This window comes from Passer domesticus, chromosome Z, assembly GCF_036417665.1.
Source record: "Passer domesticus isolate bPasDom1 chromosome Z, bPasDom1.hap1, whole genome shotgun sequence".
In the NCBI taxonomy this organism is placed as follows: domain Eukaryota; kingdom Metazoa; phylum Chordata; class Aves; order Passeriformes; family Passeridae; genus Passer; species Passer domesticus.
Window position 1 is genome coordinate 10,701,944 of NC_087512.1, and position 26,922 is coordinate 10,728,865.

At 44.2% G+C, this 26,922-nt stretch overlaps 3 long non-coding RNA genes across 3 annotated transcripts; 1 reads left to right on the plus strand and 2 right to left on the minus strand.

The window, feature by feature from the left end:
* Positions 1-576: 576 nt before the first annotated feature.
* Positions 577-14,114, minus strand: LOC135289985 (uncharacterized). The gene is made up of 4 exons (XR_010352733.1): positions 13,901-14,114; positions 12,465-13,756; positions 2,055-2,170; positions 577-776 (listed from the first exon to the last, which is right to left on the minus strand). It is a non-coding gene; the product is annotated as an uncharacterized LOC135289985 (long non-coding RNA).
* On the plus strand, positions 12,813-18,983 carry LOC135289986 (uncharacterized). The gene is made up of 3 exons (XR_010352734.1): positions 12,813-12,881; positions 13,568-13,642; positions 18,124-18,983. It is a non-coding gene; the product is annotated as an uncharacterized LOC135289986 (long non-coding RNA).
* Positions 17,325-25,393, minus strand: LOC135289987 (uncharacterized). Its single transcript, XR_010352735.1, has 2 exons — positions 18,804-25,393; positions 17,325-18,275 (listed from the first exon to the last, which is right to left on the minus strand). It is a non-coding gene; the product is annotated as an uncharacterized LOC135289987 (long non-coding RNA).
* Positions 25,394-26,922: the final 1,529 nt, after the last annotated feature.

Sequence of the window (26,922 nt, forward strand, 5' to 3'; positions counted from 1 at the left end):
GGCTTCAGTATCTTCCCTGATTCTTCTTGGGGGCCAGGCTCTCAGGTTGTGTTTGGCTCAGGGAATGCAGAAGCACTTTTGAGCTCTGACATGTAGGTGTGCACATTTTTCACATCTCAAGTCAGCACAGGGCAAGGTGCAAATTTTATGGCCAAAATCTGAATGCTCCAGCCAGATCTGTCTCGATGAACCAAGAAACCAGAAAACTAAGACATGTTTCAATGCACTCTCCACCACTTGCTCTTGCAGAGGCTGCCACACTGGCCTGGAGAGGGGCAGATGAGACTTTGATGACATAAGCAATGCATGCACAGCAATTTTAGCTAATGGTAGCCCACCAGCCTGCCAGCTGCAGAGGTTCTGGAATCATTGCCAACAACTCTCATGGGTTTGCAGACAGCCTTGCAGGTGCACTGACACGTGCAGTTAATGCAGCAGTGACACTGTGCCCTGAGCAGGGGGGGCTGCCTTGTTGTGTGGCTGATCCCAAAGCATGCAGAGATGCAGAGACTGGCGGTCCTCAAATCCCCCAAATCCTCCAAACAGTGCAAATAAATTTCAAATTAGGTGTGCAGCTTGTTTTCCTTTCCCATCCTTTCTTTTTCCTGCTGAATGATGGTGAGTGGAGAAGGGTCTTTGTCCATGTCTTCAAATTTATGAAAAGAGGAAAGCAGAACAGTAGATGAACCATCATTTTCGTGGGACACCTTCCTGTAGGAGAGGTCAGGCTGCAGCTCTTCCACCAACTCCTGCTGCTGTTCCCACTTCAGTGCCTCCTGACAATAAAGAGGTGGAAAGAGGGAGTGTGGAAGAAGCAGAGACAAAGGAATGGTATTTGGGAGGAGAATTTAGAAGCACAGTGGGTTTTCTGGAAAATTGCATCTTCACACTACTTTTCCCTGTTATCTCTTTCAGTGTGCCAGGCAGCTCCCACCGTGTAACCTGTCTGTGGGCAGCTGAAGCCTGGCTTGATTCACATTAAGGAAAATCAGTTTTGGGGATGGGGTGAGCATCTGCTTCTCCCCTCAGATTTATTACTGTGGTGGAAGTTCCTGTCATCCCTCACTCTGCACCTGTGTTTCCAGCCACTTCTCCATTGTTATTCCCAAGTGACGACGGATTGAATCTCTGCTAATGCAGCAAGCGGGCTGGGGCTGCTCCAGGTGCATGCTCCAACTCTCCAAAATGTCCACTGGCCACAGACCTAGACATGTCTGGTTAAGAAGGGATCTGCCAAAAAGTATTTTGTTCTGTGTTGTTGGAGTGTTTATGTTCTATTTTTTTCTAAGAGTTCCTGCCAAATAGCAAGACAGCACAGATGCAGAGCTACTGCACAGGTCATGGAGGAGGAAGCTGCTTCTCAGTTGAAGGTGAGAGCCTTACAGATGGCTCCCTTGTTCTGGCACCTCCCTCAGTCCAAACTCAGTTGGATGCTGTGAATTTTACTGGATCTGTGATGTTGCACTAGCACAACCCTTGTGTATCTGGCTGTAACCACATTGCCTGCAGTTTTGGATCAATGCAGGTCTCACCCACCTTTCAAGGCTGCACCTTTGTCCTACACCTTGCCAGCCTGAGCAGAGAAACGCACAGTGAAAACCACCCTCCAGCAATCCCTTTCCTCAGTTCTGCTGCAGTGTAATTGTTTGCTCCACTAGGATTATCCCCACCTGAACAAGGAGCCCTCTGCCCTTTTCAGTTGTTCAAGCCCCAGAGCTCTGTCCTGTGCCCGTGGTCACTGGAAGGCTTCCAGCTCACACAGCTGGAACAGCTCAGTGGCCAGCTGGAACTTGTGTGAGGGGGCTCAGAGCCACACTGAGAGCCTTGAGACCCAGATCAGCTTTAAGGAGACATCCTGAGAAAGCCACCAAGTCCTCCAAAAGACAATTCAGTAGCAAACCCATGGCAGACCACTTGATACTAATTTTTGTTGTTAATGTAAGGGCTACATCTCCTTAGGTATTTTGATAAATCTGGTATCATCTACACATTCCATCAGAGTTTACAATTACTTTTTACTTTTTAACACTATTTCTATTTCAATTTCACTTTACCTTAAGGATCACTCCCACCGTCCAAGTAAAAGTTTGGCCAAGGCTGAAGCCCAGCACTCCAGAACAGCCCAGGCTGATGTAAAGATTGCAGCTGAATCCCTTCACTCCATGTGCCTCTGTCATGCAGTAAACAACAAATACAAGCAGAAAATTAGGGAATTCCACAGAATTCAATGAACTGTTGAGAACCTATTAAGAAAATATGTCAGAAATGCATCATGCAAAGCAAAACTCTTTTCCTTGCAGCCTCTGCCAAATACATAGATACATGATGCCCAAAAACTGAGGTTTAGGAGATGATAACCCATTTCCCTGAATTTTGTATAGCTATCAAAATCTTTTATGTAAATGTTCACTATAGTGGGCTGTAAAACCCTGTAGAATGGTTCTGCTCTTGCTTTTTGGGAGATCAGATAAATAACCTAACTCATCTGAGCCCATCTAAGGTTGCTCAATGAGTAGGTTCTGAATGTATCAAAAGATGAAGCACACCAGCTCCAGAATTACACCTCTAAATGTTTTTAAAGACAAGGGCTAAAATGTCTGATTTTTTGGGCTGGTTTGGGCCTCAGCCTCCCTGGAAGACAGAGTCATACTAGTAAGAATTTCTAATTTATGTATGTATTTATAGACTGTCTCATGCAGAGACCAGCGGTTGAACCAGAACTGTGTAACCAGGGAGTTATAATATCCAAACTTGCAGGTTTCCCTCTGGCTGAGGTAGGACATGAGGGCTCCTCTGTCCTCCTGGAGGCAACCTGGAGGCTGCCTTCCCATGACAACACCAGTTTTCCTCCTGGGTGAATGGTCTGTGAACCAAGCAGCAGCCTGTGAGCTGTGCATGACCACTGAAAATGGGACTTTGTGCTGCCAGGCAGACACAGGTTCTTTTTCTCCAGTGAGAGGGCATTTGAGAGGAAATTACTACACACTGCACAGGACAAAACATTTTTCCTATTGTGCTGAAATGTATCTAGAGCGGGGAAACTACACTTAGGATATGGGAAAAAAGGGGAAATAACAACATGGGGTTGTCTGCAGTGCAGTAAGGGAAGAAAAACACCAGGAGAGGCATCCTGAAGCATGCTTCCTGCATATATTGAATGCTTTAAAACATGATGCTTTTCCTTTTAAAAACAGTGAACACACTGGCATTACAATCCCTTATTTTTTTGAGTTGAGTGATACATTCCAGTCTTTGTAGGACACTTTTTTTCAGCTGAGATGGCATTTGGCTGTGCTTACTATGACAAACAGAGAAGAATTGGCATGTGGCATGCTTCAATAAATATGCAACCAGGTTCTGTAGAGAAAAATATCTATAAAAATGAATCAGATACTTAATTGTCATCTACTGCACGTTCAGAGGTCCATGGTACTGAAAATAAACAATATTTATAAGCATTTCATAGGCCACTATAAAAACACACTGCATTTTACTTTGTAACTTTATAGGATGTTTTTCAGCTTGTGTTCCTTTACAAAAGAGCTTTCTTTATTAATTATTTATTTTCTTTTAGTGTGGAAAATAGTTTCAGGCTCACCAAAGATGAGAACACAATACAATATTTAATTAATATTCTTTATTATTGTTTCTTGTTTCTCCAAGATGAAAAATGTGCTGTTATTCCCAGAACTTGGTTAGAATAGCAAACCAGTCTCTGCAGGGTAACCCTGAATCAAGCATCTTCTTTCATATGCCCAGTCATCAGTCAGAAGGAGGGGACAAAAACAGGACACACAGTGGGGCACATGGAATTAATGAGGTTTCTGAGGACAATTCATTATTCTATTATCCTAAGCAATAATATTTTTATTTCTTTATGTTTAGAGGCCTGGAGAACTGAGGGTACAGTAGGTACATTCCTTACATGAAAAAAGAGTCCTCTCTGTCTGAAGGATTTTGGACTGTGTAAAGGAGAAAATATGCAGGAAAGAAGAGTTGAGAGAATTAGGAATTCAAAAGAAGACAAAGAGGTCTGAAACAAGTAAACCCTAAGTGCCTGAAAACAAAGTTCTTAGCTTTTTTTGTATGTCTTATGTGAAGTTATCTCAGAGTCTTTTAAGCATGAAGCTGCGATCTTGATTTCCACAGAGACTGTCAATTGCCACTTGATTTTAAACATTTTACTGCTTTCTGGGGGCAACTAGAGATGAAAAGCTGCAGCACAGAGCATTGCTCTTCAGGAACAGTGTAGGTGAGGAAGGTGTTACAGCTCTTACTCCTCACAGGTACACAACTGTATGACATGCCATAAAAACAGCATTTCACAGACAGTTACTTACCTGGAAATTTAGTGCATAAGGAGTAACCCAGTGAGTAATCACCAGAAAACACTGCAGAAATGTTATAGACCATTTTTAGAGAGAGAAAAGCTGAAGGAAAATTATAGACCACTCATTCAGTCTGATACTTTTGGCACATCATTAGTCACATTGAGAATTGTCTAATAAGGCTGATGCATTGTCTGGCCCAACATTTTACAGCATGATGTTTTTCACCATGATTTAATACCACAGGCAATATCTACCTTCTCAATACTGATCTCAGCAATGTATGAACCTACTAATTTCTCCCAAATAGCATTTGGTGTAGGGTATGAGGCCCTGTGCATGACACATGTGGGTGTTTTCAGCATCCATTTGTGTGTGACAGAACCAGACACCTCACTGTCCAGAGGTCACTCACACCTGATCCACACTGCAAGCTGTCAACCAGCTGGTACCCACAACAGGTGCTTCTTCAAGGGAGGAAAAGTAGGACAAAGCAATTGAATCTGCAGCCATGACAGTGTCCATGCCTTTGAGATGGAAAAGGTCAGTGGATGGAGCAAAGATGGTAAATTCCATGGTATTTACTTTTGTCTGCAAGTGTAGGCAAGCAATATGTTACTGCTGCAAACAATAGGTAGTAACCATGACTGACATCTCAAATGCTGAGAAGACTGAGCAAATTAAGAACACGTAAGAGTTCAGAACATGTAAGAACATGTAAGAGAAAAGGAGAAGAAAGTGTCTTGGAAAAAATACACAAAGTAGTAGAGCAGCTGAGAGAGGAAAAGCAACTGCTGCAAGAGCACTACCAGCTTCAAGCATAAGTCTTGCAAAAGCTGTGAAAAGTGAGCATAACAAAGAATCTGTGAACATTTTGTATGCATGAACCTGAGAGCTGAAATGGCAGCAATCCCTCCCATTCCCAGGACCTGAGGCTCGATCTCCCTGCCCACTTTTGCATAGCTGTGTGTGTGTGTCCAGGGCAGCTGCTTTGTTTGATGGCCTGTTTCAATCTTGGCTGCTGATTGTTGCCCTGCACTCACCATTTCAGCAATCACAGGCCCACATTTCAAAGGGTCCTGGCTGAGGTATTTGCAATTTGCAATTTGCAAACTGCAATTTGCCAAGGTGCCATCTGAAATCACTGCTCAGAAACAGATCAATAATAGTGGGCAACAGCCAAAGAATCTTCTTCTCTTGTAAAACCTAGATATGATCCCGTCCAGCAAACTGAATATTATTATTTATTTGTGTCAGCCTCTGGCACGTAATGGGCATTTTATAGACAAGAAACGATAAAATTTTGGTTAGAGAGAGAAGCAGACAGATGCAAGGGTGGGGAAATAACAACAGATTATTTCAGTGTATAGTTAGCACCAGCCTCTTAAAGCAAAAATTTTGGAGTGTATTTTCTAGAACTACTTGGAAAGAGTTGCACAGATAGCAGCTGAAGAGACAGATAAAGAACTTGAAAGATGGGTAGACATTGACTAGACAGTGTTTGGGATTGCTTTGAGTTCTGTGTGCAGAAAGGATGTAACTATAACAAAAAGACATTCAGAAAGCAGATTATCAGCTTTTTTTGCTTTTGGTTCTGCAAACCTGGGATGTGGACAGATTTTGTTCAAATGTGGACAGATTTTGGTGCTGCCAGCTACACTAACAGGAGAGACCATTCAGAGTTTTACACTCTACAAACATTCACCCACATTTGGGAGTCACATGCAGTGGGACATTTGATCAGATCTGGACCTAGCTTAAGCTAAATTAGAATTGTAAATACAGATAAATATGGTTTGGAACTCCAACTCATCCACAGTCTTTTTCTAATGGAAACAGAATATCTTACGTGAAACAGTGGTCCTACGTGATTCACTTACTTATCCCCACCCTTAGGAAAAATATATTTTGGATGCCTCTCTCTTAACCTGACTTTAATCTTCATGAAAACATGTCTGATAGCTTTGGAGACAATATTGGTATGTTCTGTACAGAAATTTTACTAGCTGCTTTTTTACTTTTTTTTCCTTTGGCATCAACTTGAAAGAATTGTTGGAAGATGATGCCTGCTGGAAACATTTATCCATTTCATTTTAAGAATGTGAGTAATTGTGCAGTGTATGTCATGCATATTAAATGTTTCACTATGAAAACAAATTTTACTCATTATTGCTTCTTATGACATTCCAATATATTCTCCTAGAATATGCTCTGCTCTCTGCCATCTGCCCATTTCTGGAATTAGGATGCAGCAGGCCGATCCAATACTTTGCACAAATCTCAATGGTTTTAAGATTAGGCTTTGCAAGAATGCATTCCACTGGCTCTCCAGCCTGGAACCAACAACAAAATAACTATGTGATGGCAGGAAAGGACACAGCCTGCTGGAAGTTTTGCATCGCGTGATCAAGTGATGGAGGAGTGTTGTAAAATCTATTCCCTGGCAGAATAGTTGTCAGTGTGGCTGAGTTTTAGTAGAACATCCTTTTTCATTGAAATCCTACACTGTTTTAGTTCCTGTCTTGTTCTAAACATGAACAAGTAGGCCTAATAAAGCAGAGACTCTGCACAAAGTTGTAATTCACAGACTATACGATTAAATAGTTCAGAGGTCCCAAACACAGAGTGACAGAAAACACCCTTGCAGGTGCTGTGCCATGCAGGAATCACAGAAATAACGGCGTGGAGACTCCTATGTAACCCAAAGATCCAGTACAGCCTCCTGCTTAGGTCAGAACTACTGCCAACACTGAATATTAATTCTGTGCATCATCTCTATGGACGGAGAGTCCAAAGGTAGCAATGAAGAAACTTCTGGGCATTAGGAAAAGCACATACCAACTCAACCTGGGATTAAACTAGTTTTAAAAAGTGGGTGAAACTTACAGACAAAAGATGTGAAAAGAGTCATTACTTGAATGATGCAGAGGGGACAAAGACAAACTGGAAAACAGGGGTATAAAAGAAGCAAAGCTAGGACCACAGGTGGCTGTTTGAAGCAGGATGGGTTGTTTACTTGGGAGTGAGAGAAAATAACTGAGGCAAAGCAAATCCCCCTGTTTGGATGCATCCATTTGGATCTGTGAATGAGCACTGCAGGCTGGAGCAGGACAGTTGGCCAAGCTGTCCTGACCTGCATGGTGCATCTGCCCTGCTGGAACAACCCACAGACCTGGGGTGAAGACCAAGGGGTGTGATTTGGGATAGACCCATGATGCTGTTCAGAGAGGAGGAATGTGAAACACAGAGCCACAGTGTGGAGAAGAAGCTTTCAACAGTGTTACAATGAGGGGAAACAGCAGCACACAAAGGGATTTTTTCTGGGTTGTGACAAATGCAATTTCTGCCATAAAAAATACGGTATGTTTTGATGTGGCTGCAGTTTTGGGAAAAGAGGAAAGTACCTCACTCCGCCCTCTTTCTCACCCCAGTCCCTCACAGTCTGTGACCAAAATGCAGCGAAATGTGTCAGCCCTTGAGGAAAACAGCAAAGAAATATGAAGCTCAATTACAAGCTTTTAATGAAGCTTCAGTTCCTTATAATCCTATGAAAGCAATGGAAAGTACAGTGGGTCACAAGGTGCTGGAGTATGCATCGTGGTTCCCCGTGTGCAGCACGCGAGGCTTCGGAAGGGCTGGGATGCTTTGTGCCAGGCCCTGGGGGTGGACAGACACAGCAGTCTTGCTTTATGTTCCCTGAAACAACTTCTGGCAAGGCTGGTGAGAAGTCAGCAGGCAAGGCACAAAGACTGCCAAGGTACAGCCCAGAACCCCACAGTCTGGATCACTGCTGGAATAGGAGACACCTGTGGGAACGTGTGCCAGCTGGACATCCACGAGACTGGCCTTGCTGTCACGTATCCAGCAATGAAGAAGTACCTGGTTTTGGAGCCCCATGCCCAGTTTATGCAGTTTGATGTAAGAAAAAGAAGAAACCAGTCCATCACATGCCTTTTCTGGGAAGGTTGAGGCCCGGAATGAATTTCAAGAATGAGACTGTCTCAGTTAATAAATAGTGTGATTATACTAGAGTAAAATTAGGTGTCTAAAAGTTGGATGTGGAATGGGGAAGCAAAACAGATTTGTCAGCTATCACAACTAGATCTCAAAAGCATGAAAAACATAAGTTAATGATATAATAAATCAACTATATTCAGAGTCATCAGGTTTCAAATACCATTCCCAAATCTCACCAGACATCAGCTGTGTGCAAAAAACCCCAAATCCAGCTAATGGAAGATCTTGCTTTAGCTTCAATAGGAGCTGAACAGAGTGGTATGAATGTGCAATCCTGGCTCTGTGCCTGCTCATTTCAACAAGACTTTGGTGAATGTTGATTTTGGAAAGTAACTTGAATTGAAGTTAAAGGTCTGATGTCCCTCTCTCCATCCAAGTTCAGATGAATTAATATAACTGTCAGTGCAGATAGTTGTTGCTTGGGATTGTTGCTTAGAATCAGAGAGAATCACAGAATCATTTAGGCTGGAAAAGAGCTTTGGATCATGCAGTGAAACCATTAGCCCAACACTACCAACTCCGCCACTTAGCCACGTCCCTAAGTGTCACTTCTACACAACTTTTAAATTCCTCCAGAGACAGTGACTCCACCACTTCCCTGAGCTGCCTGTTCTGGTGCTTGACAAGCATATCAGAGAATAAGATTTTCCTAATATCTGAGAGAAATTGAGGCCATTTCTTTTTGTTCTTTTTCTTGTTTATCTGGGAGAAGAGACCAACCCCCACCAGTCTACATCCTCCTTTCAGGTTATTTGTAGAGAGCAACAAGGTTCCTCCTAAGCCTCTTTTTGTCCAGGATAAACACCCCCAACTCCCTCAGCTGCTCCTCACAGGATTTTGTGCTCCAGATCTTTCCGCAGCTCCTTGCCCTTCTCTGGACACATTCCAGCACCTCCAAGTCTTTCCTGTAATAAGATGCCCAAAACTGAGCCCAGGATTTGAGGTGTGGCCTCACCAGTGCCCAGCACAGAGGGGCAGTCCCTGCCCTGGTCCTGTTGGTCACATAAATACTGATACATTCAGGATGTCCTTGGCCTTCTTGGCCACCTGGGCACGCCCTGGCTCATGTTCAGCCACTGTTGAGCAGCACCCCCAGCTCCTTTCCCACTGGGCAGCGTTCCAGCCACGCTGTCCCAGCCTGGGGCACTGCCTGGGGCTGTTGTGACCCAAGGGCAGGACCCAGCACTTGGCCTGGCTGAACCTCACACAACTGGCCCTGGCCCATGGATCCAGCCTGTGCAGATCCCTCTGCAGAGCCCCCTGCCTCCAGCAGGTCAGCACTCACACCCAGCTTGGTGCCATCTGCAAACTGGCTGAGGGTGCTCTCAATTCCTTCACCCAGATCATCAATAAAGATGGACAAGGAATCACAAGGACTGACCCTGATACTTATCACTGGGGGGCACCACCAATGACTGGCTGCCAACTGCATTTAACTTTATCCACCACCACTTTCTGGGCCACCACCCACTTTCTTACCCAGTGAAGAGTACCCACATCCACACCATGAGCAGCCAGATTTCTCCAGGAGATGCTGTGGGAGATGGTGTCAAAGGCTTTGCTGAAGTCCAAGTAGACACATTCCCAGCCTTTCCCTCACCTACTACATGGGTACCTTGTCACAGGAGGGGGTCAGGTGGGTCTAGCAGGACCTGCCTTTCACAAACCCATTCTGGCTGGGCCTGATCCCCTGGTTTGCTGTGTGTGTCCACGATGGCACTCAGGATGATCTGCCATGACCTTCCACAGCACTGAGGTCAGGCTGCCAGGCCTGTAGTTCCCTGCATCTTTCTTTTGGCCCTGCTGGTAGATGGGCATTGTTTTTGCCAGCCTCCACTCAGCTGGGACCTCCCTGGTGAGGCAGGGCTGCTGGTAAATGATGGGAAGAGGTCTGCTGAGCACTTCCAGCAGCTCCCTCAGTGCCCTTGGGTGGATCCCAGCCGTCCCACAGCCCTGTGTGCATCCAAGTGCTGCAGCACGTCACTGACCATTTATTTCCCTTTGGATCATGGGGGCTTCATTCTGCTCCCCGTCCCTGTCTTCCAGCTCACAGGGCTGTGTACCCCGAGAACAACTGGGGTTGTTATTACAGGCTGAGGCAAAGAAGGCATAAAGCACCTCAGCCTTTCTTATCCTTTGTTGCTATGTTTCTGCCATGTCCAGTAATGGATATAAATTCTCCTCAGCCCTCTTTTTGTTGCTGTTGTATTTATAGAAACATTTTTTTATTGCCTTTTACAGCAGTAGCCAGGTTAAGTTGTAGTTGGGTTCTGGCCCTTCTGATTTTCTCCCTGCATAATTTCACAATATCTTTTTAGTCCTCCTGAATCACCTGCCCCTTCTTCTAGACATGAACTCTCCTTTTTCCCCTGACTGTCAGCCAAAGTTCTCTGTTCAGCCAGGCCAATCTCCTCTGCTGGCTCAATTTTCAGCACATGGGGACTTTTCTGTACCTTTAGGATTTCCTCCTTGCAAGATATTCAGCACTTCTGGGTTTCCAGATCCCCCTGTTTTGTGCACATGTTGCGTGCACTGGTGTAAATATCAATTGGGATATGGATCCCACAGTCTTTTTGTGGGAAGAAGCTTGAATTCCTGTAGGACCATTCTCAGGTATTCTGTGGTTTCTAATACAGCAATAACCTTGGGTCTTTGCTGCTGTGTGGCTTTCCATTCTCTACCCTCACTGAGAGGGCAGATCACTGGGCCTCACTCGTATCCCTCAAAGACGGAATCACCTTTTTCTGGAGAATAATTGCCACAAGGTATGTGTGCTTTACTCTGTTCCTGTGGCACGTTTTAATGATTTTCAGGCTTCTTCCTTTGTTACTTCTTTGCCAAGATCCCACTTAGTGTCCAACACTAACAAGTGGCTTTAAAGTCTTATGAAAAGGATCATAAACATGCTTTCTACTTGTAGAATCGTATCTTGTTAGAAAGAAAACAAAAAGCCTTCACATAAAATCTCCCTATGTCCCATGCCCAACTGGCCCTGGACGTGTAACTCTGCACTCTTCCACTTTTTGTCTATGTGTTGGTAAGTTCTTTTGTTAATCTTTATTTTCGTAATGAAGTCACTCATGGGTTTTGCACCCTGTCTTCATCCAAAACCAGCATGAACCTTACCTTACCTTAATATTTTCTTCTCTTCTAGACTTGATAATGGTGGATCTGGGTTTGTACTTAGTAAGGAAAGGAAACAAATACCTTTAATCTGGCCTGGTCAAAATATAAAATAATTAAGTCAACTGTATTTAAATCTTTATCCATGCCTGTTTAATTTTTTCCTGTATTGATGGAGTGCTGTGTAGGCACAGACTGTGTTGTGTTTAATACATTTTAACTTTTTTCTTCTCCATGTAACTGCCGTTTTGTTTTCATCCAAGAAAAGCAGAGGAGTCCCTGATCTTTATAAGTGCATCATTAAATTTTAACTCATCCTGATGATGTAAAGTGCCCTTACTAAAGCTTTATATTTCTTTTCCCAACTACTGCAGCTCTGCTCGAGAGATTTTGAAGAAATGCTCAGATTGCTTTATCAGCTTCCTGCCTGGTACTGAAGGGCTCCACATCACAAATTGTCCTCAACCTTCTTGGCACCAAATGGCTTGCTGAGCCTTTCTCAGGTGGTTTCATTGCCCAGCTGCCAACCCTCTCAGCCTTTCAGCCTTGCTTTGATGGCCTCGGGGGTGTCTCACACTCCTCTGCTGCATGTTTAACCTCATCCTTGATCATCCACTTCAATTGACTGCTTGTCTTCTTGAGTCCCTGTTGCAGGCAACACAGCTGAGAAGTGATTTAAATTTAAAGGCACCTTCAAAGGCCACTTAATCCACCCTCCATTCTAAGCCAATCTAACTAGATCAGGTTGTTAAGGACACGAGTAGTCAAGACTTGGAGGGTGGAAAGGACAAGGTTATGCCTCCTCAGCTGGAAGATGAAGCACTCAAACCAAGCAACCAAGAACAAGAACCTTGGGCAGAAGCTGCTGAGAAATGGCAGACAGGTAGATGGCAAAACCAGGACAGCCTCAAGGGCCAAGGGGACAAACATCATTCAGATGCAGGGACCCCAAGTGCTGTCCACAGGGTAACACCTTGGAAGTCAGGTGTTTCTTACCTGGACATTTATTGAATGCTGAACCTGGCTTTAAATGGATGCATCTGAGGTAGAATAGGGTGCACAGGAAGGTGTCAAAGGCATGGTGAAAGACAATGAATTCCACTTTAACAGTAGGAAGAAAACTCTCCTGAATTCTTCTAATGCAGGAGGCAAATTTGGCTTTGAGGGAAGTGGGAAAAAGGGAAGCATGCCAGGAAAAAGGAATTTGTCTGTAACTGAGTCACGGCTTGGAAATGGCCTTGGTGGCACACGTTGTGACAATTCCATGGCTCTGAAGCTACAAGTGACTCCACAGGAGGGGTGGCTTTGCCATCAGGTGGACAGCTGTGATGTCACAAGGCTGCTGTACCTGCAGAAGGCAGGGAAGCAGCAAGTCTTCCCATATCCCCAGCAGCAGTCCACTCCTTGAGCCAGGTACACAGCTGTGCAAAACTCAGATCTTGCCCTCAGGAGGTCCCCAAGGTGGCTTTCTTGGGGTCAGTCAGAGGCCTCTCAGTTCTGTGAGCACTGTGCCATGTATGCTCACGGTCAGCAGGCTGGACCCCCTTGGCATTTGGGAATAGAGCCAGTGGAAGGGCTGATATTTGAGGATGGGGCTCCACTGTGCGTTTGTGTGTCAGGAACCCAATCATCAGTACATATAACTGCACTTTTAAAAAGCTTAGTCCTGAGATACAGAAGCTCCTGGGAAGTCCTGATGGTACTGGAAACCCACCCAAAGCCTTACATCTTCCTCCTTTTCAATTCTATTCTCCTAAGTTTGGTTACTTTTTTTTTTTTAACTTACATTATTGTGAATGCCAGCACAGGTTCTTCTTTAGGAGCACATAAATTATGTCCTTTCTGGCTCCAGAGAGTTAAAATCTGCTCTGCTTGCTCCTGCTCTACCTTCTGCAAGCTTTTGAACACTGAGATCCCAAAGTATTACTGTGTGTGTCAGTGTCCCACTATCACTCCCCAGGTTATTGCAGGTGAAAATTATAGATTGAAGATGAACAGAACTGGACAGTCTGTGTGATGAAGATGGTGGTGAGGAGATACTCTCAAGAGACTCATTGCATGAGGCTTTTTCTGCAGTGCTTAACCACCCTTTTTTGCAGGCTCCAACTGCACAGTTCTGCCCTGAGGTCCGGCATTAGAAGGAGTAGCACTGAGCCTCTGAAATCCTGTGGATGGTAATATTCTCCCTCTGCTGCAATAAGACTTAAGTCCCTTCACATTCCGAATTCCTCTTATCTGTATCTCAAGTCCGCAAGGTCAGAACCAGTATTTCTTTCTTGCACCGACCTCTGCGAAAACATTTGGATGAATGTTATTAATCTCCTTGGTGCCCTGCATGCCTAGGAGATGTCAACAAAACAGCACACAAGCAGTGCTTGGAATGAACATAATGAGGCAGGTTTGATCCAAATAACAACGGAAACCTGTCACACCTAAATAAACAGGGGAGCATGCCAATGAACACAGCAGTTTGCTGGGTGATGGGTAGGAGCAGGCCATTGCTGACAGGATAGTCAGGCTGAAAGCTCTTCCACACAAAAATGGCATGGGTTGTTCTGCTGGGCCCAGCCACCAGGCTCTGGTTTTACTCAGAGCACTGAGGAAGAGCTGTGGGTTTGGTGTCTTCATCCTCTCTTTGCACTGCATGAACAGTGGCCTCTGTCCTTTCTTCTGTGAGGTAGTGGGCCATTTTCTGTTCTGCAGGTGTGGCAAGGAAGCACAGCTGGGCTGGCTGCTCTGTGAACAGAGCAAAAATCCCCACAGGAATCACAATAGTTCTAAGGTGGACACAGGGTAAAGTACCCAGGAGGAGCAGTGGGAAGTCAGCAGCTATGCCACAGCAGGACACAGGCTATGGAACCTTGGGCATGTGTTTCTTGTAACTCTCCCTGTGCTGAGCTGGAGAACCTGAGGGGATCAGGACAGTAGAGGTATCTGCAATTCAGCTGAGGAACTGACTCGTGGTTTTGTCAGGACTTACCTGAGAGGCTTTGGAAATAAGATGTTAACTTGAATTGAATTGGTACAGGGGAAATGGGTAAAGATAAGGGCAGAGTCTGGGTGCCTTGTTGCACACAACTAGCAGAGGGAGCAGCAGGGGATATCATGCCTGCTAGTCCCCAGTACATCTGGTTCCTTGACAAAGCAAGGCAAAGCCTGGGACAATCTGGGGGCAGAATAAAACCACCAGCACTCTGCCTTGCTGTTGGGCCATGTGCAGAACATGGATGTGTGACTAAAAGATCCATGTGCATTTGCCTGTCTCTCTCAGGCAGCTGCTTTAGAGGAGAGATAAGGGTCTACTATAAACTGTCCAAGTAAGGGTTTCATGTCTCATGATGTACAATCCTGCCCACTTGTGTCTAGATGGCTCTGTAAGCTGTTATGTCAAAGCCACGGGGGATCCAAAGGAAGCCAGGAGATGATAGCAGTGAACCTTGTGAGGGCATCCTTGATGCCCAGCAATTCCATTTTGGCTGTATCAATGAAAGAGCCAACTATTGTGAGAAAGCACTGGGAAAGCATTAAGACGGGATTCACCGCTAAAGGCGTATCTTAAATAGTTCAATGAAAATCCTGTCTCTTTAAATTTGAAAGTGCAGTGTGCTTGCTATCACCTCAAAAGCAGCTCTTGTCTGCAGCTGTACATTGAGTTAAGGACTTCATCTGTAATAACTCAATCTTATGTCCCTGGTCAATCAGATACAGCACCTGCATTTTAAACATGTATTTCCTGTTGTGAATTTTTGCTTCCAGCCTTATTGTCCCTCAGTTATCTCTTCTGGACTATGTTTGATAGCTGCATGTTCCAAAATCTTGTAGAGGCTTTACATATTTTTGTATCGGAGCAGAGATTTGCCAAGACCAAACAGCAAACCTGGAAACCTTTCTTTTACATTTGTCCTTTTTAGTTACACAAATCAAGAAGCAAGGACATCTTAGAGGTTCTGTACTGACCTTTGATACTCTTATTTCATCTCCACATCCTCTCTGTTAATCTATATAATTAAGCAACATTGACTTCTGCCTTCAATCTTGAAAGGCTTCAGGCAGACTTGTGTGACAGCTGCACATCTCCAGGCAGGCATTTTAACCAGATTCCCTGAAATGTCTTTAGAAATTTTCAGCTTTGAACAGCTAAGGCAACACAGCTAGAAGGGATACGGTTTTAAAAATACCCCATCTGCAAGACATAAGACCTTAGCACATTTTATAAGCGTTCAGACACAAGTTAAATAAAATTAATCCTTTCATTTCCCACTACATTCATGCTACTGGGAAAATGAGTTTGTTTACCTAGTTCTCAACAACTTTTACAGGGACCATGAAATCAGTAATTTATTCAATTTTCGTGCTTCTTCAACACCTTCCTTTCCAGGATCACAATGTGTCCCCTGGCTGGGCTCAGGAAACTTCCTGTATTACTTGCATTAAATTAAATTACTTGCCCACCATGTGCAAATAGGAAGGCAGACCCTGTCACTGTATTCCTTTGCTCTTCTGACACTGGATTCAAGAGTTCCCAAGCTTTCCAGAGCAAATGAATTTGAAACTGGTTGTATATATCTTTAATTAGTTAATAAGCATTTAATATTAAGTTTTCCTTGATTATTTTTGCAATTTAGAAAGAGCCCTGCTTTCCCTGCTGTGTATAACTGCACAAAACCCATGTCCCAGAACTCAAACTCTCAGCACCTTGATGTGTTTCACATTCCCCCCTGCCCATTGCCCTCTGAGGCTGTGGCTCACTCTCCCAGTGTGAAAACAGCAGAGGACACAGCCTGATGCCCTTTTCCATCACTGCCATTTTTCTAGGGTTCCTTCTACCCACACGAGGCATTTTTCTAGGGTTCTTTCTGCCCGCATGAGGTTCCCGCATGTCTCATTCCCAGCTGTGTGCTGCTCTGCTGGAGTTAATGATCCCATTGAGCTTTGGACCGCGGGAGTCAGGATTTCCTGGTGCTGGCTGCAGACACAGATTCCTGACGCTGCAGCACTCTAGTGTGAGAATAGGGGAAATCGATGACTTCTGAGGGATAAGTTATGGCTTTTTGTTTACTTTGGCCTTTGTTTGTAAGCCACGCAATGCGCTCTGCGTTTCTTTGACTCTCCCATCACAAGCTTTCCGGGCAGTGTGGAAGGTGCTCACGTCTCCCCAAGTGCCTGTTTGTCATTCCCGATGTGATATTGCTCCAGTCCTGCAGGTGAAGGACTCTGCCAGGAGCCCCTCTGGCCCGAATTTGGTCATGCACACCTTTGGGACCAAACCTTTCCAGCCTGGTGCTCAGTGCTCTCCCTGGAACCCCAAAGCTCCTCCAAGGGGGCTGAGGCTGTGTGGTCCTGCAGCCCTCTTTGCAGCCCCTGACCCCCAGAGCAACCAAAATCCCACAGGAATCATTTTCTTCACCCCCCACCCCTCCTCTCTCTGCAAATCTCTTATCTGTACAAACACTTCCTGGACTGCCTGAGTTCTCATACTGCCCCAGAGCTCGAACACAATTCGACTGAACAGATTATTGAACTGGGAGATTTATGCTGTTTGCGAGTGGGACTGCAGGTTGTTTTTGTTCCAATTAAACAATGGGAATAAGGAAAAACAAATGCTGCTGTTAAAATAATCACAAAATCTATGCAATGTAGGCAACAAAAATGAAGTTCACTGCTACTTTGCATATGTGTGCGCACTCCTGTATATAGAATAACTATCAGTGAAACAAAACTGTTTCATTGATACTTCCTCTATATACAGGAGTGCAACACATATGCAAAGTAAAAATGTATTGCTTAATTATCCAATACCTGGGGTTACACTACTTGCTTAGACCTTAATCTAAAAGAGAACCCAAACACAGTGAATATTTTTGGGTTTAAGTTTTATTGTAGTGTTCAAAAGCTCACAGAGCCATCCTAGGTTTGGGGAAAATAAAATTCAAGGACATCTTCTGCTGTACTGCAATAAGGACTTTCACTTACAATTAAATGGAAGTTGGGCCAAGCTTTGAATATTCATTTAATACTTATATTTCCCCTAATTTTTTTCCCTTGCCTGTGTGTGGCTGTAAGAGTCTGCTTGTGCTATTGCTTTTTCCCAGCTGTTTTGCAGATAACTTCTGATGTCTTCTGGCCAACTGGGTGCAGACAGCTCCAGCTGGGCCATGCTGTGCTGGGCCACTTGTAGACAGACTTTGAATTTTTTCGGGTTTTGTTTAGCTTGTCCCGAATGAAGTTTGTTTATTTGGGCACAGATACCTGCCTTTTCAGGCAGAGCAATATAAGACAGCAAAAGGGACTCTGAGATCATTCACAGGACCATGCCTGTTTAGAACTTACCTGTCATGTACGGGAGATAATGTAACAGCATAAAAAATGTATCTGCAAAAATATTCTCATCTGACCTGATAACTTATGCAACAAACCAGAACACTTGTCTGTACAAGGGATAAGTTTTTACATATCTAAGGATTGCTTTTATGAAGAATACTACTACATGCACCCTCAGAGGACATTTTTACAATACTGTATCACTTAGAGCAGTAGTCAAATTGCTTGTCCAGTTTTGCAATTATTTGACAAAATAAGATATTTAAACTTTTATCTGTAATTCTTGAAGGGAAAGGGACTTTGCAAATTATTTTTTATTGTCTTCTTTTTGCAGTAGAATTGGAAACAACATTAAGACCAAGACTGATCCTACATAGCCGCAGGATTTTAAGGGAATGGTGTTTGGGTTATGGATAAAGGAAGATGAGTTTCGGCCGAGCCTGTCACTGAGGTTCTTCTATGCAGGGAATCTGAATCACTCCGAGTCTAAAAGGGACAAAATTGATCCTTTAGCATGACTTGTGTGTTCATCAAAGCAGCTGTCCTGGGTCAGACCAAGGTCTCCTCCAGCTCAGTATCCTGTCTCCAGCAGTGGCTGTGATAAATAGTGAGAAGCAAAGCCAGGAAAAGCAAATGGGATGCTTTCCTGGAGCATCCTCCCAAACCTCTGCCTTCTAGCTTGGGAATTTCTTCAGCTGCTTGGGTTTTCTGTGCATTTAGTAATCCTCAATAGATTTCTCTCCTAAGTACTAGCCTGATCTCCCCTTAAGCTGAGCTGTATTTCACAATTGTCACACCATCTGCTGGTGGGGACACCAAGTCCCACCTCCACGTGGGTTTTTCAAACCTCACTGACAGGAGATTCTCTGAGGTCTTTAATGACCCAAAGAGATATATGGGAACACACACACTCAGTTCCTTCCATTCCAGAAGCTGGAAAGGTGTCAAGTCACACATGCTGCCCATGCCAGGGCTCTGGGGTTTGTGCTGCCCAGGCTCCTGGCCAGCACTCACGTGATACAAATGGGCACTTTCCCAGGATACTGAGAAAACAGTAATTGTGAAAGAGCAGTGGGAATCCTGGCTGAGGTCTCCTCTGCTTTGTCCATCAGCTCCAGTAAAGCACAGGCCATTTGTGCCATTCTGTGCTGTGTTGTGGAAATGTCAGTGTCCAGCCTTGCACCTTGCTCATTGTCACCCTAAACCACTGACTTGCCTTCGTAGCTTGGTCTCTGCTCTGCTTCATCACTGTGGACCTGTCTGACAATCATAAAGTCATAGAATGGTTTGGGTTGGGAGGGGACCTTAAAGATCATCTTGTTCCAATCCCTCTGCCATGGGCAGGGACAATTTCCACTAGACCAGGCTGCTCAGAGATCCATCCAACTTGGCCTTGAACACTGATGTTCACTGGGATGGAACATCCACAGCTTCTCTGGGCAACCTCTACCAGTGCCTCTCAGAGTAAAGGACTTCTTCCAAAGTTCTAATCTAAGCCGACTCTATTTCAGTTTAAAGCCATTCTCCTTGCCTTATCACTACAAATCCTGGTGAAAAGGGCTGTGGCTCACCCTGAGCATCCATGGACTCAAGCAATGGTGCTTTTCCTGTGACCCTCATGGCCTTGCAGTCACCCTTGGCTCTGGCTTGCTGTCCCCTGCAGAGCATCTGGCTCCTGACATTTCCTGACATACCTTGTGGTCTCCCCAGTACATTACCAAGTTGTCGTGTCATTCTGGATTGACAAAAAAATCTAGGTATATTGCAGCAGTGTCCCTCCTTCTCTCCAGGTCTACTGCAGCCACAACATCTGCACATCAGCAGCTGGTCGAGCTGGCAGTTTCAGTCCTTGGCCAGACTCCTTCCTTCGTCCACTGCACCCGCTGTGTGAATGGCTCAGCCTGACTCATACAGCTTGGCTGTGAACAAGCCTGATCACTTCTAGGCATAAAATAAGGAAGTTTTAAAAGGCATATATACTTTCAGTTTCAGCATGTCAGAAAAGATAAGAGAATGATGACTTTGAAGACAAGTGAGAAATGCCAGAGAATGATGCATCTGTTAATGTTTACAGTGACATTGCTATATTATCAGTTCTCACTTGTAGAAATTAAGGGCATGATAATGTGATGATCTTACTGTCTGCACGGAAATATATGCAAAGCAATCAGTCTTTCAAAAAATATATTTTGAAATGGTGTTGGAAGATGTATTTTCTTACAGTTCTAATGGATTGGTAAGCATCTGAGTTTCTGGAGTTATTTTACAGTTATTGGATTAAGAGAGACATGCTTTTTAAACTTATTACAAGTTCCTGCCTAAAGTGCAATGAAGGGATGAGATTTATTTGCTAATTTGAGTTGCTCTGTCCTGCTCACCCTCCTTGCTCCCTGTTACAAATCCTCTAACCAGGTTGCTAGGCAGAAGGGAAACAGTGTCATTTGTTAAACAAAGCAGACAATGTCTTTCTTTGTAGGCTTCGAACATTCTTTCAGGGGTGTGAAATCCATGTTAATAATCCGCTCACAGTGAAAAGGTCCCAGTTAAACATTGCCACAAGAGCTGTGAGGTTTGTGTACTATCTGAGGACACGAAAGATGCCATTTCCTAAAAATTTACCTGGATCCTTCAACCAGTCAAGGAGCTTGTTGCCAAGGTTTTCTGACAAGGAGAAGCAGAAACATGAACCATGCTCTGTGCAGGAGAGGAGGACACAGGACAGACATCTGGCAGTGAGGGTGACACAGGTCCAGATTATTTGATCCCTTGCCCTCTGTATTTTTTCTGATTTTTTTTTTGGCAATTTTAGATTTTTTTAAAATTCCACTACAATTATAAATAAGGAGAAAAACAGTTTGCTTGAGGAGAAATCTCCTTATGAGCTGCCCTGCAATAGTTCCCCCGTGCCCTCAGCTGCACTTGCTGCTGGGGTGCCCTGTGCAGTCTCAGGTCATAGAAGGGAGATGTGTTTTGCTGAAAGCTATCTTCAGGGACTCATGGAGAGGAAGACAACAGGAAATGCTTTTTTATCAAGACCTGTATTTTGAGTGGCCTTTTCTTGCTGAAGCTTTGCCTTTCCCCTGCCTGGACTGCATTGGAGGGAGGCAGTTCTTTGCATTTTAAGGGGATGACTGCAGGATACACGCAGCTGTTCAAAGGACTCATATCTCACCTTTCAGAAGGGAAAGAATGCAGATCCCTCCTGTGCTCAGCCCTATCTGACCCAAGGCTCTGCTGTGGTCAGCAAGTATTTGCTGAGTGGTGACACGACCACGTACAGGGAATGTTGTACCTCTCCAACAGCCTGGGCCATACCAGGGTGTGACAGAAGAAAGGAATTTGAATAAACCCTCCCTTTCCACCTACATGACTTCTTAACACCTAAACCACAGCTTCAAAGATGTTACTTCAGCTTCAAGCATTAGGAACTAACTAGGCCACTTAAACCCAAGAACTGCCTCATTGCTGCTGCATATTTGTTGCAAAATTCTAAGACCAGAAAGTCTTTTAGACATGATTAATTTGATCTGTTTAGAATTCCCTGTGTTAACTACTTTTTGAGTATGTGTTCTTGAGTTAGGGATATTTTTAAAGAAAATTTTGATTTGCATTAGTATCCACTACACTACTTTAGTAAATTGCTGCATTGATCATTCAATCTTTATTTAATTTCCAGTTAAGTAACTTAACACCTATTTTCAGTAAGTGGAAATATGTCAGTGATGCCACTGTTCTAGCTTATAAATCCAATAAATCAGTCTCATTGATCTCAGATTTGCACTGTGAGAAATGATTGGTCTATTGGCTAAAAGAAGCTTCCCTTTTCATTTTAAGTAGTTTCTTGTCAGAAGAGTTTATATATTGATAGAAATACAGATATTTACATATATATATATTTAGCTGGCTAGCTCTGATGCCCTGAAAGGAAGACTTATTTATATCAGAGTAAAATTAAATCCATGGCAACTTGTTCACCTTAAATCACCAGGCCAAACACCATCCCCTCCAAAATGCTTTCCCAAGGGCTTGATCTTGTACCATCTTTGGGTTTCAACACACCACTGTTAGGAAGCCACGCTGCACCAATTAAATCACTGGAAGAAGCACTGCAGATCACCTACACTGCTGCTGTACAGTTATTCTCTACTGTTCCCATTTCAGTGGACAGTGAACTCACTCTCTCATCTGTTTGCAGCTGTGGGACTTTCCCTCTCAAATTCTTTAACTTCTCAAAGTTCTGACATTGAGAAAGTTTTTAAAATAAAAAGCTGTAGTTCAGAGCAGGATATTAAAGTGGCTTTTCAACATTTATTCTGTGGGATCAGTGACTATTTCTTCTCATCATGGCAGGGCTGCACCCTCTCTAGCTGAGATGTGTGGATGCAGTCCAGGCTCGGCCAGATCTCTCTGTTACCTGAGATGGCCACAGCCACTGTGTTTTATTCTTTGAAGTTGGCTTTGGCTTTCCTTGGAGTGTGAAAAAAGCTCTAACACTGCTGCTACTGCCTCCCAGGAGAGGCACATACACCCATGTTTTTCTCAACTGGCACTGCAGGGAAAGAATGACCCATTCTGGTCACCTTTGTTATCCCCCTGGCAGGATCAGGTAATGGGACAGTCTGTGCACAAAGCAGGCAATTAGTCTTCTGGGCCATTAAAGGGACAGCTTGATCATCGAGGTCAGCTACTCAGCAAATAATGAAAGCAGTCTGAAAACAGAAAGTCAGAGCAGGTGTGAGAGACCCTGCAGATTTCCTGGTCCTATCCAGGGAGTCACAGCAAGGTTGAGCTCCACCATATTTGGCATCTACATTTCGTGTGTTTGCAGCCACCAGAGTGTCTGCGTTCCTTCTTACAGGCAACATCAGGAAAACAGACTATTCTGGGAAAAGTCTGTAAGAGCTGCAAGCACCCTTTTGTGTTGAAACATTCCCCAGGAGCCTGGGTGGTGTGTGCCAGGTGCAGGTGTAATGGGTGCTGCAAGGTGGCTGCTGTGCCTCCCCTTCAGCTGAACCATGCCAGCCACGTCTCAGCACAGATTCACCTGGGCTTTTCAGGAGGTGGCATTTTTACTCCAGATAAACACAGCTCAGTGGACAGAACAAAAAAAAAGGTCACCCTAAAGAGCACAAGTGGTAAAGATCTGACATATGGGCTCAAAGAGCAGAGAGATCACAGCAAAACCCCTCCTGATATCCAGCTGCCCATCCTCAGCCTCCAAACTAAAGGGCAGCCTTTGAAACCTGGGATGCCAGACTGGAATGAACATCAGGAACACCAGCACTTTCATCTCATTTTTGATGGAGGAGCTTTGAGCTGATGTGGAAGTCATTTGATCTGTCTGACCTTTGAGAGAATTAATTGCTGGCTTAGAATTTAAAGTTAATAATTTGTTTCTAGACAAGGTGCTCCAACAGCAAGGCAGTGTTGGAGCAAGGGGAGGGCTGGGTTTGAAATGGGAAACACGTCTGCCAAGAGTGGAGTTATTTTGGATGCCTTTGGAGAAGAGCAAACTGGCTTAAGGAAGGCAAAATAAAAGAAGTCATTCTCCTCCACTCTCAATTGATTTCTACAAGCCAATTCACTTTGAATCTTTTTAGGATCTGGAAACATTACGGCCCACTTTGAATCAAAATAAATTATTCTGGTTTCCAAGCTGATCTCACGGTATATTCTCTTAGCAGAGGAAATTCTGAAAATCTTGTAAGACATCCTGTTCTCATAAAATGCCCAGCCCAATTTTGTAAATTCAGGAGGTTTTGGCTAGGCCAGATAAGCTTTGGAGAAGCATTTGAATATTCACTCAAGCTGAACCCACACTCCAGACAGTGGTGTAAATAGTTTCCTGAATTTCTGAGCTTCTGATGCTTTGAAAAAATTTTACTGATTCTAGAAGCATGAGGGCAGTGAGGAAAAAACCCAAACAAACAACCTGTTGCCTTCTATAGTTCATATACTGGATAAAGAGAAGCACATTTTGTTGCCCAAAGGCTGAGGGATGGGGTAAATTCAGCATGGTAAATAAATGTCCTCTCCCCAGTGGCATGCAAATCAATGGCTGAAACCTTCCCAGGTCCAGAGATCTCTTGGGAAATAATAGTTATAGAGGTTGCTTTGATGGTGATGGTTTAGGGTAAAAATTGCTTAATAATTACTGCCACTACTGCATATATAAGACCTATCTCCCACAAGAAAAAATGTATCCCATCCAGCCCCAGTGCTTATGCACTTCCCAGCACAGCAGCAAGGAGCTGAGAGTATTGTTGCTGCATGGGAAGCTGCTGGAGGTAGCAGGGCTTGTTGGAGGACACTCTCCCAGACAGGAGTTTTATGTCCAGTCATTGAGTGGGACACACAAACCTCCCTGCAGCCACGCAGTGAGGAATTCCCCTTCACATGACTTCAACGACAGTGAAAGTCCAGGTTTTCCCTTTGTTATAAAACCAAGCCTTTAGTACCAAACATTTACTGTGCTGTCAGCATTCCAGTGTTAACAAGCTCTTGCCATTAACCCGGTCCCCACAAGTCTGGGTTACATGCTTGTCCTTAGCATCCCCACTGCCTGTCTTAGCAAATAGAGTGGGTGCCTGTGGCAGAGCTGTAAGCATTCATTCAATACACTACAAAGAACTTCAGGCAAACATGCTGAGGGCTGTAATGCTTCTTTTTGTCAGCACAAACCTGTTGATGCACCAAAAGACCTTTTCCAAAATTGCTAGTCAGAGTTCTAAAAGTTTTTTTAGTTTGCAGGAGTCTGGACATTTTCTAGTAGAAATGAAAACTCCTATGAAGTGAATTTAAATCCAGTGATATTATACAGATGTGCATCTTTCATGTCTATCTTTCTCAGTATCCTTGAGAAAAAAAGTTAGAAGAAAATGCAACATAGAAAAGGAGAATTTCCTAGGATCACTTCTTCTTCTGAAATAATAATCTCTTTTCTTCAGTCCAAATCAGCCTTCCGGAAGACATGGTCCAGTCTTGCCTGCCTTTCTGGAAACCTTGTGCCACAGATTTTTCATCTCTGAATAACCCATCCCAACACCAGATCCCAGCTTTCATTGCTATCTATGCTCATTGTTGTTCCACATTTTGAAGCAGAAGCTGGCAGTCAGTACTTATGGACAATGACAGACCTGACAACAAAATCAGACAGTAAAGGAAAAGCAACATTACAAGCATATAACATGACTTTGACATCTCAATAGCAAACAGCTAAGGAAACACTGGAATTAAAGTTATCTGTGGAATTTCAACTCTGTCCTCTGCTGTAAAGCATCTTTTCATTATGTCTTGCTATTCATGCTTTCCCCTAAATAGTTATCATTTCTAGTGTACTTTTCTTCCCATGATATTCTACTTTATAGTCAAGTTCTCAGAAATAATTAACTTCTCCAGTATCATTCAAATGTGAAGGAAACGAGCCCCTTCCACTCACCAGCTATGAAGATTAATGGAAAGAATACATATTAATTTTGGTGTCTGGGCTGAGGCTGTGCATTTCATGTATTAGATGTGGCAGGCAAAAATTCTGACTCCAGGCCCTGTGGTTTATTCCAGGGAACCAAGGTCCCAGGTGAGAAAAGACTTGTCTGGGCTCCTCCTCTCCCCTCTGGCTTCATTTCCCCCATTCTCCCCAGCTACCACATCCTTCTGCCTCCTGCCCTGGCCCCGCACGCTGCCCGTCACATACACGGACCATCCCCAGCCTGGTCCTTCTGCTTGTCTTGTTGGGAGGATTCCTGAGTCTTCACTCCCCCATCACCACCCACACATCTGGCTCTTATTCCTCCTGCATTTTAATCCAGGATTTTTTCTCCTCCATGTTGTCTCACCCCAATGAACATCACCAAAAGTGCAAGACAGACTCCTGGCTCTCCTTCTTCAGGTGCTTGGCCTTGCCATGGGCTGTGAAAGTCTGCAGCTGAAACTGCAAGGGAAGTCCTGCTTGAACTGTGCTTGGAATCTGCTCAGGGAGGATGAAAACTTCAAGAGTTCAATTGCTACAATGAAAGGAATCTCATAGTTATCCCCTGAGCATGTTCAAATTCAGCTTCCTAAAGGCATATAACATAGCCAGATTTGGGCAGGTTTTCAGGAGGGCCAAGGGGATATCTACGATGAAAGCAAATCCTCTCCAAGGAAGAGGGATGCCAGAGCTTTTCAAAGGAAAGGTCACAATTGCTTTTTAACTTGGACAAAACACTGAATTTTTCCTTACCCTCATTATTTGAAACGGCTAAGTTTGTGGACATTATCCAAAAACTTCAGCCTGAGGCAGATACCTGGCATGGAAAATTTCATTCCAAATGGTTATAGTTTGGCAACATTGTAAGTGCCTGAAAATAGGCTCTTGCAGTCCAAAGGATCGAGCTTTCACTGCAGTGTGAAAGACTGAGCCACTGGCCCTACCTGCAGTCACAACCCAACATTTTGCCTCATCACCTGCACAGCAAACAGAGCAGGGGTGCAGGTGGGGGGAGGATTTCCATCCTGTCCAGAAGGAAATTGCTGTGATTGATTCTGAAGAAATTGGTTAGGATGAACATTTGGTAATACACAGGAATTTCTAGCATGGAGGAGCTTCGGACATCAGCGGATACAGACACCCCTTCTAATTCTGCAAGTCTGCAGGACTTGTCTACATTCATTCATACGCTTCACATAAATGAGGTTTTCAGTTTTCTGACAAACGTGTTAGCAACAGCTTATCCACACAGTCCTGGCTTCCAGCTTGCTCTACTTGGTCTGTCCTTAACTCAGCCATCCATTTCCTTTTCTCACACCACCTCCAACACCTCTGCCTTGTCATGTTCTGCAGTAATGAATGCACAGAGACAATACCCAAGAAAAATAAGAGCACCTGGCTGCTGATGTTGCACAACATGGGATTTTTCAGGGAAAAGCCACCAGCCCCTTCCCAGTGGATCCTTTCCTGAGTGTCAAACACAGTCCCTGGCTTTTCAGCTGTATTTCTCACACCATGGCAGATGCATGGTCCATATTCTGCAGGCATAGACCAGTTCCTGGAATAGGCAGAGGGGTAATGGGTGGCTAATGAGCACCAGCTGAGTTACAGGTGTTTCACATCTGTCCTGTATGACTCAGATCATGGTATCTTCCTTCCCCCATG